Source organism: Fopius arisanus, unplaced genomic scaffold, assembly GCF_000806365.1.
Source record: "Fopius arisanus strain USDA-PBARC FA_bdor unplaced genomic scaffold, ASM80636v1 scaffold00408, whole genome shotgun sequence".
Lineage (NCBI taxonomy): Eukaryota > Metazoa > Arthropoda > Insecta > Hymenoptera > Braconidae > Fopius > Fopius arisanus.
In genome coordinates, this window is record NW_011888147.1 from 14,956 (window position 1) to 26,586 (window position 11,631).

At 39.4% G+C, this 11,631-nt stretch overlaps 1 long non-coding RNA gene across 1 annotated transcript; it reads left to right on the forward strand.

Annotated features, from left to right (window-relative positions):
• The first annotated feature begins 2,034 nt into the window (after positions 1–2,034).
• LOC105272913 (uncharacterized) lies at positions 2,035–5,009 on the forward strand. Its single transcript, XR_892857.1, has 3 exons — positions 2,035–2,162; positions 3,928–4,011; positions 4,065–5,009. It is a non-coding gene; the product is annotated as an uncharacterized lncRNA (long non-coding RNA).
• The last annotated feature ends 6,622 nt before the right edge of the window (positions 5,010–11,631 follow it).

The window sequence follows — 11,631 nt, forward strand, 5'->3', positions numbered from 1 at the left end:
TAAATTGGAAACATTCAGTTCAAAAGTGCACAATTAATTTTTGTTTTGTTCAATCTCATGAGCATTCAATGCGAAACCCAAAACGAACGATCATTGCAAATTATTAAACTTGTGTTATGTTGCATGGTATCATCTATTGAAGACTATGGTGGAATATTCATTCCACTTCGAAAACGATTCACTGCGCATCCAAGAGGCCGAGTGTTTTCTTTATACGGCGCGTACGTGCTCACCGGCAGACACACGCGGCCACATGAGCGGTGGACCATGTCACGCTCCAATTTCAATGAGAGAGACAGAAGTATCGAGTTTAAAATCATTCCTCAGATTTGATAAGAAAAAAAAAATTCATGTTTCTCATTATTAGTTTCTACTACTCATAATGATTTTGAAGACAAAATTTCAAATTCACGAATTAATTTGTTGTAATTATGATCATTGAGGTGGCATAAAAGAAAGAAAAATTCACCGGCAGTCGAACATCTGAAAATTTTAGCAATTACGACTGTCAGCTATGAAATATTGAATATTAGACATCAGAAATGAGACATTAGATTGTAGACATCACATACAAGACATTAGATGTGAGATATCATATGGTGGATATTCAACGTCAGATATCACATGGTAGAACCCCCCCCCCCCCCGGGGGGCATTCTGGCCCAAAATGGAGCCTTGAACATTACCACCGCGGGGCCTATAAAGAAGATTCCCCCCTACATTACCGACTGAGAACCTAGCAGATTTCTGCATTGCCCTCCCCCGCAACCTCACCCGCCCCCCGTCCCGCACCGTCCCTCCGATCCCTATGTCCAGAACCGGCCTTGTTTATCTACTTATGAGGACCTCCAGTACTGTCCCCGCTATGATCATACTGGGACCCTTATAATTGGCATGGTTATAAAATTTATAGGGTTCCTCACTCGAGTTTATGACTCTGCTTCGAGCTACCTGGAGGTTGCCCATCCCTGAATTAGACGACAGTGACTGTGATAGATTAAATTGTATGTTCAGTAACGCTTGGTCCATTACAGGGGATTTTATTCATGTTTTTCATCGTTTCGAGACTCTCTGGTTTACTAAAAATTGTTCTCTCCCACAATTATATACTTCATTTATTTTTCTGGGAATCCCCATTCTATCCCCTTTTAGCTTTTCACTTGAATTTCTACTTATTGAGCTGTTGGACCTGCTGACGCTGAAATTGCAGAAGCATTTGATAGTGATGGTCATTCTGATAAATGACGTGACGTTAGCAATTTGATTTTTGCATCTGGCTTTTGGAGTAGTTGGTGCAAGAGGACCGAGTTACGGAAGGAGAGTTCTATGAATCTCGGAAAATTACGTCGCAGTTTAAAAAACGGCAGTAGAGCTCGTTAGAATGGCATCATAGTTTTTTCCATTACGCCGAGCGGTATGATTGATTTTTCTTAAATTGGTTATTTTGAGGTTTTAACGAAAAATCGCTTCCTACGGTTTCTTCAGGTTAATTCGAAGAACCTATTGCAAAAATTTATTTATTTTTATTTATTAGTAGATCTAAAACAATTTCTAATTTTCCTCAGGTGATCGGTGCTACCCCCTTCTCCTACTAGTTTACGAAACACAGATGTGGGATTGACGTCATTCAGATAAAATTGCTTCGATACAATCGAGCTTTTACAAAACTCTGTCTGTCTTTAAGGAAAGTTAAAATCGAATTATTTATCAAATAATAATTCACATTTGAATTTGAAGTTAATCCGTTCTCTGGAATAACCATGTCTTCACGGTATTTTAAATACTCTCTTGAATTTTTTCACCATGAGCATACTTACCATTAATGGAAATAATTCAGCAGAAGATATTTAAAATACAGCAGTTAGTTGTAGAACTGGACAAAATAAATTGAATCCAATAACAATCTATTCAACGAAATAAATCATGTTTGCATTTCTCGATGTTCATAACTCGAAAAAAGGTGCTTCACATTATAAGGTCAGATACGGAGGTTATCACTGTGGGGCGAATGTTATCTCCCTCCTGTATGCTCTGAAGAATACCCGAGGATCTGAGATTGTTACGTTAGACATAGTTCAAAATTTACATCTCGATTGTTTCGCTCTTCTGGATGTCCACAATCTGAAGGGCATTCGAGGTTATAACATTCCTGAACTTGGAAGGTTATTGCAAATTGTTGCTTTTCACACGTTTCATAATTATTAATGTGACGAAAATGCTATTGCATGAAAAATAGAGTTATGAATCGAATCTTAGAAACATTCATTTCTCGAGCAGAATTTTCTTAAGTATACTAGCGATACAAAATACGATTGTGCTATATAATAATAATATAGGATTGTGGAATATATTAATATCCTCTATTAGTGAAAAATAAAAGAATAACAGTAGCTTACATACAAGTGACAAGTTTTACGTCACGTTTCCCATTAAATATTTGATAGTAATTATCAAATAAATAGTGCAAAAGTGTGAGTGTTAATTTCCGTCTGTTTTAAGCCTTTTTTTTAATTTTCGGAAATAGTTTCAAATTTTTATTTTACGGAATTTATAATTTTGTGTATAGTTACGTCAGGAAATATATCGAATATTTTCATAAAAATTAGTGATTTTAGTAATTCGAAAAAAAATCGCTTGTAATGTGACCAATTTTCCTTAAAGAAAAAACCGAACGTTATCCGCCCTTCTTCCCTGATCAATAAAATAACTGTATAGGCGCCGGTTGCTCTTTTTCTTCGGAAGCAACAAATCGGCTGAAAACAAAAGCGGAACGAAAATCCTCAGAAACGGAACCAGAAATTTATACTAAAATCAGAAACGTTCGGAGGAAAGGTGGTCGTTTCCCGCGCTGCTCAGAGGGAGGTTGTGGAGAGATAGATGGGTCGAGATGGAAACGAGTTATAGCGGGCATAGGCTAATGCACCAGAATTTAAAAAATGACTCAGGCTGTAATGCTGATATGAAATACGGTGTAGTGTCCTAAAAATACAAACTTTACAAAAGAAACGTTAGTTCCTGCAAGATGAGAATGACATCTTTTAAACACACTAAAAGATACTTAACCCTAAAGCGTCATGTACGTAGAGGCCCATAAAAAGAAAACCCAACTAAGTCTTGGACGAAGGTATGATCTGAATAGAAAAAAGTAAGAGAGAAACCAATATTTACCCAGATAACGGTTCTCAAAATCGATTCCTTAAACTGGCGAATACGCCTGATGCATTTGAGAAATTTGTTACCGAAGCGCTTTCTAATGGTTTCATATTGATCAAGCGAGGTACTACCTGACTCCTCACCACAATAACAAATATCGTGGCATACCAATTGAAAATAATAGTTGTCCGCCGTGAAAAAAAGATTTGTAAAAAGACGAGAATAATAAAGCATTATTCATGACAACAGTATATAACAATATCATATGGATTCCAGTCGGTCTCCCTTGATTATTTTCGTTAAAAAAACATTAGCAAAAGTAAGTTACTGATAAATTAAATATATCATCTGTATTTTAGATCGATCTCTCTAACAGACAAATAATTTCTCCTATTCGCTTCTAAAATAATTAGAATACTAAAAAAAAAAACTAAACTTGTCCACACATGTATACCCTTTCGGGCTTTTACATTTCCCACCCCCAGTTCCCCTTGTACCGCAATTACGCCGAGGGCCGAAGGGAAAACCTCATGGGAAAAAACCTTGGCCAGGTACAGTCGTCTCTTTCGAGACTACCGCTCGTACGATGAAAACCTGTGCAAGTTAGAGCGAATTCTATCTCTAAAAAACCCCTGGCATTTCCCCGACTGGGAATCGAACCCACGAATCTCATGTGCCAACCCCCTACGCTCTAACCGCACGGCCACCGCACGTCGGTAATTAGAATACTATTTTAGGAATAAAAATATGATAAAAATATCTTTTTTTTGACAGGCGAAGGCCTATTCAGAAGCAATCATGTCGCTAAACCTGTCTGAAGTCAAATTAAATCCGCCGAATTATAAAGTAGAGATTGAGGTGAGTATCGTCTAAACAAAATTAATAAATTTATGAAGCCACGTTTCCTATAGTTGGGAGAGAATCGAAAGATTGAAAGGACCTTTTGTACTTGCCTTGCTGGACAGTCACGAAGAGGATGCAAACACAGTGCAGCTGTTTGCATTTTTGTGAACCAAGAGTGTACTAGTTCAAAAACTGATGTTCCTCAAACTTGGAATAAACCTTCAGAAGTCCAATGTGAAAAGTATATAACAGGCTGTGTAACAGACAAGTTGTTTCCTCAAAAAATACGCGCTAGAGATGAACATTTCTCATTCGATGATGTAACAACCGTACCTCTCGAATTGTTTTCAATAGATTGTGCTTTTAGTAAATATTTAGTAAAGCTAATTATGATTCAATCAAAGTAACCAAAGATGGTTGGATTCGAATTATTACGGAATCTCAAGGCCAATCGTCTTGTTTTCAGAAATAATGTAATAATCAATATTTATTATAATACTCAAGTTCAGACTGCACTGTACGTCACTGGTTTGCAAGAATGACATTTTTTCGTGTTTAGTGAGCATGATTCAGTACATTTTATGGTTGAACGAGATGAGGTTTCTTTGGGTGAAACAATTTCTAAAATTGACTGGTTTTATTTTACTCATTTGCTTCCAATGTTGAAGTAAATTTTTTAATAATTGAATTAGTGTGGAGGACGACTATTTTGTAACATTGAAGATTGGGCTAAAGAAAATCTGAATGGACAATTCCAAAAATGTTAAAACGATCTAATTTTCATTTTTCCTTTATTAAGCAAAGCACGTTTTCCCAGATTCATTCACCACCTATTTTTCCAAGCTTGCTGCTCCTTTTTTAAAATATCATCACGCATGTTCACAAGTTCGAATCACAATAGTTGGGATAAGGTAATTTCTAATTAGTTGTTTCTTTTGTAGGAAACTCATGTATGGCGAATATAAGTCTACGTTTTTATGTTTTTTGAAATAAATATATTATTTTGATGCATCAATGGTACGTATTCTTAGGAATATGAATGTTGCAAATTTCCAATATTTATAAAATCATTCTCGTTATAATAAAGTAGATAAATTAATTTCGATAAATCATGTGTTAATTTAACTCCTTTCATGTCAATCCTCTTCAGCGATTTTTTATCAATGGAAGTTGACTATTAGCGATAATGGAACATATTTGGATTATGGAGTTGACATAGGGTAGTAAGTCTATGGAAAAATGATCCAATATATGCAACAATTTGATCCTTTTTATGGCTCGCTCAATGTGAATGCGTACAGAGGCAATATTATAGGTTGATTCAACTTCTTCTTCTGTAAATTGTGGATTATGTGCGTGAGGTGGAATTGTAAGGATGGCATTCCGCTTAGTCAATTCTGATCGAATTTGCGGAAACCCTTATCCGCAAAAACTTCATCACCTGGCTCTAATAATGCAGGAAAACCTGAATCATTGACTATGAATGCATCAGTTGCCTTGCCTCCATAAGCTTTAGAAAGTTTACAGATGAATCCATCAGGAGTTATTGCAATCAGAAATTTTTCAGTGAATTTATGTTTATAATTCGAATATGTTAATACTTTTTGCTCTACAGTTGGCGGAGTATTGCAGGAAATTTCAGTGCAATCAATTATGCATCGACAGTTGGGATAGTTATAGAAATATTTAGGTTGTCTTGCCTTGACACTTGCCACAACACTGAGCTAAAATCTCAAGTAATGAGTAAACAACACGAGATGCTGTACTAGGGTGACAATTCAATAAACATCCAAGAGCACAAAAAGTAGTACCAAGCTTAAATTTAATTAAAAACAAGAGCAATCGATTTTCTTCGGGTAACCCTGGATAAAAAATGCGATTCAAGAGAATTGAAAAAAAATGAAGTGAAACACCAGCAAGTTGACGCATCATCACATCTGTTGAAATGTCTAGATATCCACGAAACCCTCTTAGGTACAATTCGTCGGGACCACTGCGTGCATTTTTTGGTTTTTTGAAATACTGAGTGGGAATCACTATTTGTTTGCGGTGGGTTTTTTGAAGATAAATTTCAGTTTGAATAGACACCTCATATCTATCAAAAGCAAGTATTGTTTCTTGCTGAAGTTCATTGATAAGAAAATCACTTCGACTATTCAATTTGTATGGTTCACTACTGCAAAATGGGAAACTGAATTTCGAGGAAAAATATTGTTCTTCTGGCATCTTCTCTATCTCAATAGTGCAGGTTTTGACGGTGTCAACTTCATCGACCTCGATCTCCAGACCCGTGTCGATATCGATGTTTTCTAAAAATAATGGACATATATCAAAATAAGATATTTTAAAACTACTTCACTTTACGATCAAACAATGGTTCCCGCTATGACAAAAAATTTGGGAACCACTCAGCCAACTTCAAATCACTTGTTAAGGATAATTGCATCGAACGAGTAGTGCGATTTTTTAAACGTGCCATTCTCTCTTCATTAGGAAGTTTTCGGTTGTCAATTGTGGGGAAAATTGTGGGGATATATGCGACATCGTGCATATTATTGGATTTTTCCCTCCTAAAAAAGGCACAGTATATACTCGCGAGTCAGCATTTGGAATCCACGGTTTCCCATCTGCCCATCTGTAATATTAATTAATTAAAATGGTGTAACCATATGTAAGTACAGTGCATGGAACTAATTACATATGAAGTACTTGTTCATAATGTTTTCATGGTTTTCAAAAATCCGGAAAATTACTTACATGCGTTTAATAGTCATTATCTACTGCTTTTTTCGCTGAACCCCGTATGATTTCCCCGGAAATCGATAAAAACTCAATTCGGGATTCTTGCATTCACTATTACTACAGTTGACAACGCAACAAAGTCTTTTCGAACGTACGATTGTATCCATTTTTTGCAAGAAAAATCAATTAAAAAGCATTGAGAACCATCCAGACGTTCGAAGTGTTATCCCTCAATGTAGCCATTTTCTCCCACGTGACGGCGCCCCTTTCGTTGCGCAACAGGCGTAGACCGCGATATCGGCAAAAATATGTAAATTACGCGAAAGTCCCTCATCTAACGGTCTACCGGCCTATTTTTAGGAGGGAGCAACCGCAGGGCCGAAATTGGCACCAAGGCGTTCCGCGCAAGGCTAGATGGGACTACCAGTACGAAAAACACGAAAGGTAGTACTCTCTAAATGCAAAATTTCGCTCCCTATATAAGCATTGGTTGCCAAGCAACGTGTTGATGTTACCCAAGGCCTAACTCGTGAAATCTCATCTATATTATTGCTAAATGCGTGAAAATGAGGCACGAAATATAAGGGTTCCCAAATAATATATAACGCGATTTTTCACCTTTAATTAAGGCTATCTGGGGTACCGACATCGTCCACTAATTCCCGACGTGTGGGAAGTTGAGGTTATAGTACTGAACCTCAGCTTCAAATGAAACTTCTCTGTCGGAACACTGCGTTTTCCACTCCAGGCAACTGCCCCATGTTAGAAGGGGCAGGCATTCAAATGGCCTGAGCCAACGAAATATAGTGGGAGGTAAGCCGATACCTCGAGCTCTCCACATGCTAGCGTCTGGAGAAAGCTATCGACTTTCCATCGCTATCTAATTACCGATCGCCCTTGACCCTATCGACCCGATCTTCTATCGATCACCATACCCTAGCAACCTTCCTACGCTAATGGGGACCGGCCTTACCAAAGAATCCCTACCCTGTCTCCATAACCTAGCATACTGTCCGAACCAGTGCTCCCGTGCGCGTTCCAACTTTATATCACCTCCAGGTACTTAGCCGACATGGGTCACTATTTAGAAAAACGACCTTATGTACTCGATTGTACATCGTTAGTACATGATTGTACCTATAAAATTCTTGTTTGTACATCAACTGATTAATTAAAAAAAATTAATTAAATTTCGGCATGATCTTAGCCGACAACAAATTAAAAATTGATCAATAAAACCAAATTAGGGGTGTTTTCCGAAGAAAATCGTTTGTACATTACGAATTTCATGTTTTCGTCGTTTGTACATTGATTGTTAATGAGTTAAATCCATTTGAAAAATCATGGTCTAAGTTACGCGTCCCTATACAATCGACCTCTTCGCATTGTTCTGTGTTTAAATGGGTTTTTATTGCATTATTCTTTGCTTTACGAGTATAAACATTGAATCTAACAGAAATTGTACTATTGAAATGTGGATTCTTCATCAAACTTTCATTGAAAGAAATATCGCGCGCATCTACGTCATAACAAGTCAGGCGTGAGTGGCCGCGGCGAGAGGGGACATTCATTTTTAGCCACCATGTTCATTTCGGAGTGCAGTGGAGAGTCATTTTTGGAGTGGAGTATTATTGAAAAGCATTATTGGGGAATGTCCGTACATTCGAATTAATCGTATGGAAATGCGTTCACCATAATTTTGAGGAAATAAAAATTTGATTTTGCTTCAATTGAGAGTAAAATCCTTCTCCTTTATGAATCCCTTAGATGGAGCTCAATTTTTCAATTTGTTCCTAATTTATAAACATTTGAAAAAATTCATGAGCCTCCATTTTACCACACTGCCCCCTATATACATTAACGAGTAGCAGTGATAGGATCTGCGAAAAACCATTTAGACACAGAACAAAGCGCAGAAATCGATAATATAGGGACGCGCAACTTAGACCATGATTTTTCAAATGGATTTAACTCATTAACAATCAATGTACAAACGACGAAAACATTAAATTCGTAATGTACAAACGATTTCCTTCGGAAAACACCCCTAATTTGGTTTTATTGATCAATTTTTAATTTGTTGTCGGCTAAGATCATGCCGAAATTTAATTAATTTTTTAAAATTAATCAGTTGATGTACAAACAAGAATTTTATAGGTACAATCATGTACTAACGATGTACAATCGAGTACATAAGGTCTGTTCGGTTTTCCACCGAATTCCTCCACACACACACACACACACACACACTCAACTCACATGACCCACTCAGCTGACTGACTCGCTCACCTCAGATGACCAGTGGCCTTTCACCTCTGACACCTGAGGCGCCACTTGATGGACAGGTGTAATTGACCATCGCGATGATCGATACCTCCCACCATGTGGCTTATCACTCTCTCTCATTTGCATATCGTCCGTTAGAGTGTTTACGCGCATTTCGCAGAACTTCGCTTTCTCTATTAATTGATCCGCTCATTTATTAGTTCTTCTCGGAATTAAGTTAATAATTCATTGAATTATATTTCGTTCTTGCTCAGCTCTATTTTAGTGACAAATACAAGTGTATTTAGTGACTGTTTTACTAATTAAAATTGACTCTTTTGACCGACGCCACACGAGTGATTATTTGATCCCCTCACGCACTCTTCCGTAATCCAATTATATCTCGTCCATCGATTAAAAATATCCCCAAAACCAGATTCCGCATCGAACATTTTGGTCCTTCGAGCCGGATACGCGGGATATTTTTTAGTTTTCGCGCTCATTTAGTGTTTTACGGGAGTTTTAATTGGACAGCGTCAGTGTTCAGTGTTCAGTGGAGCTCAAAGTGCAGTGTCGCCGCCCGAGAAAATTTGAATTCGTCCAGCTCAAGTGGTGCTCATCCTGTTCGTCTCGCACCACATCAGAGACCTGCTCTACCGACTCAGTAACTAGGCGCACCTTCAACGACCATCTCAAGGCGGGAAATTCAAATAGACCAGCGCAGCTAAAGGGAAGTGGATATTATTCCTTTTTAGTGTTTATTGAATTTCTTCACCTGCTTCGGAACTGGGTTTCGCTGCCGTCTTTTTTAAAATTATTTTCGCTGCTTTCTCCTCTGCTATCGGCCTGCGTTTTTAGGATTCTGCTCTCGACCATCTCTGTTTCTCAGCTCGCTATTCCTGTCATTCGCTTTCTGGATTTTACTGCTTTCCTGCCTTTTTAATTTTAATTTTGCTCTTCGCCCAAAACTATTAAAATTATAATAGAAACATGGCAACCCTCGAAGCAGTAATATCTCTGCAAATGTCTCGCGCTGCCTTCATAGAAGGCATTTTTAAGGAGTCCAATGAAGAGGACATCAAGCAGCTCGGTGTGTCAGCTCTCGACTCAAAGCTGATGATGCTCGAGAATTATTGGGCTAAGCTGGAAGCCTCTCATGAGAAACTAGTGTCTCAGAAAATCGAGAACTTGACCTCACTCGATTATTTCAAGCACCAGGTCTTTGATTCAGCTCTGACGAACTTCGCCGCTGCTAAGGTGGCGCTGTTACAGCTCCTGGAGAAGAAAGGCGCTCCAAACCTGAACCAGTCAGTACGTGTACCTGGGGAAGGACAATTGACTAGCTCAACTCGTCGTGCTCTGCCTGAGATTTCTCTGCCAAAATTCTCAGGCATTTACCAGGAGTGGAGGCCATGGAGAGATCTTTTTCAATCACTGATCGGCAACAATCAAGACATTCCAGGGGTCGAGAGAATGCATTACCTCCGCCTCTGTCTCTCTGGTGAACCTCTCAAGCTCATCTCCAACTTGCCCGTCTCTGAGGAATCTTTTCGCATTGCCTGGAGGACTCTTATCGATCGCTATGAGAATAAGCGTTTACTCGTTGCAGCTCACCTTGAACAGCTCTTGAATCCAGCTCCAATGAAATCGCACAGCGCCTCGGACCTCAATCTCTTGACCAGCTCGATCTCTGAAGCCCTCAGCGCACTCAAGGCTCTGGATCAGCCAACTGATTATTGGGGTCCTGTGGTCGTTCATGTCCTCACTCGTCGGCTGTCGAACAAGCTCAGGGAAGCTTGGGAGAATATAATCGGCGCCTCCACTGAATATCCTTCTCTTGACCATCTCCTTGATTTCCTCCAAGGTCGCTCTCGAGCCATGGAGACTCTGGAAGTTAGATCGCAGTCCCTCTCTTCAGCAAGCTCATCTCGTCCTGCTCAAACCACCGTCCAGACTCGATCCATGACGAAGACCAGCGCCAAAGTCAACCAGATGTCAGCCTCTCGTCCTTCTCAGCAGTCGGCTCAGCAACCTCATGGTCCCTCTCAAAAAATACAGTCCACACAATCGACATCTTGGGCTGACGCTGGTTACCCGTGCTCGTACTGCAAGAGGGACCATTACATCGCCTCTTGCAGCGAATTTAAAGCTCTTTCGCCCATCGCAAGGAAGGAAGTCGTCGACAAACTCTACCTGTGCTACAACTGCTTAGGAAAACACAGCATTAGAGTTTGCCAGACATCTCGTACGTGCAGGACTTGCCAGGAGAAGCATCACACTCTCCTCCACCTTGATCGCTCTCGACGCCCTGCTCCGAGTCGACCTACTCCACAGACCTTCTCAGCTCAGCCTCAACCTAAACAATCCGTCAGACCTGCTCAGTCATCTGGGGTACCCTCAGTGACTTATAATAGTGCTGGGGAGGTCATCCAAAGTACGCCAGCTCCTCCATCACAGCAATGAAAAGTACAATCCCAAACGGCCATCTCTTGCTCTGCTCATAGCTCTTCTCTTGGTTCTCGACCTGGTGTCCTACTCGCTACAAGTCTTGCTCTGCTCATCAGCCCTGATCATTGTTCTTCTCAGCGAGTACGTTTACTTCTGGATCCAGGCTCAGAACTATCGCTC